The sequence below is a fragment of the Carlito syrichta genome, unplaced genomic scaffold (genome assembly GCF_000164805.1).
Source record: "Carlito syrichta isolate Samal-C Ts95f unplaced genomic scaffold, Tarsius_syrichta-2.0.1 Scaffold288381, whole genome shotgun sequence".
Classification (NCBI taxonomy): Eukaryota; Metazoa; Chordata; class Mammalia; order Primates; family Tarsiidae; genus Carlito; species Carlito syrichta.
Window position 1 is genome coordinate 3,356 of NW_007232477.1, and position 1,427 is coordinate 4,782.

The following is a 1,427-nucleotide window of genomic DNA, read 5'->3' on the forward strand; positions in this document are numbered from 1 at the left end:
ACCCCAACCAAAAAAAAAAAAAAAAAAAAAAAGATATTTTCTTTTTCTTTTTTTTTTGAGTTGGAGTCTCACTCTGCCATCTATGCTGGAGTGCAATGGCATGCTCATGGCCACCGCAGCCTTGACCTGCTGGGCTCAGGCAATCCTTTTGTCTCAGCCTTCCAAGTAGCTGGAACTACAGATGCGTTCCACCATGCCCGGCTAATTTTTTGATTTATTGTAGACAAAGCCTTGCCAAGTTGCCCAGGCTGGTCTCAAACCCCTCAGCTCAGGCAACCATCTTACCTTGGCCTCCCAAAGTGGTGGGATTATAGGCGTGAGCCACCACGCCCATCCTGAAAAATATTTTCTATCTTTGGTCATCAAATTTGAACTGTAGGTCCTAAATATAAGGCTGTCTGATACAAAATGGTCATAATAAAGAAATTTGAGTACAGGCTATACTGTTAGATTTCAACTGTAAAAGTTTGCAAAGCCTATGAGAAATATGGGATTATATAAAGCAACCAAACCTACAAATCTCAGGCATTCCAGAAGAAAAAGTTAAGCAAAAATTATGGAAAACATATTCAAGGAAATAATTCAAGAAAATTTCCCTGGTCTTGAAAGAGACCTAGACATCCAGATACAAGAAGCCCAAAGAACTCCTGTAAGATACATTGTAAGAAGAACTTCACCAAGGCATATAGCTGTCAGAGTCTCCAAAGTCAATGTGAAAGAAAACATCCTAAGAGCAGCAAGAAAGAAGTAGCAAATCATTTCTAAAGGAAAGGACATTAGACTAACAGCAGACTTTTCAGCAGAAACCCTATAAGCCAGAAGAGAATGGGGTCTAATTTCAACCTTCTTTTTTTTTTTGAGTTGGAGTCTCACTCTGTCGCCCAGACTGGAGTGCAGTGGCCACTCCCAGCCACCGTAGCCTCGACCTGCTGGGCTCCGGCGATCCTTCCACCTCAGCCTTCCGAGTAGCCAGAATTACAGATGCACACTACCACGCCCAGCTGATTTTTTTATTTATTGTACAGATGAGGTCTTGCTGCCCAGGCGGGTATTGAACCCGCAGGCTCAGGCAATCCACTCACCTCGGCCTCCCAAAGGCGCGGGATTACAGGCTGGGCCACTGAGCCCGGCTTCAACCTTCTTAAAGAAAAAAAAAAAAAATGCCAGCCAGGCTGGGCATGGTTGCTCATGTCTATAATTCCAGCACTTTGGGAGGCTGAGGTGAGAGGATTGCCTGAGTTCATGGGTTCGAGACCAACTTAGGCAACTTGGTGAGATCTCGTCTCTACAATAAATAAGAAAATTAGCCAAGTGTGGTGATGTATACCTGTAGTTGCAGCTACTTGGAAGGCTGAGGCAGAAGGATCACCTGAGCCCAGCAGGTTGAGGCTGTGGTGGCCATGAGCATGCCACTGCACTCCAGCCTG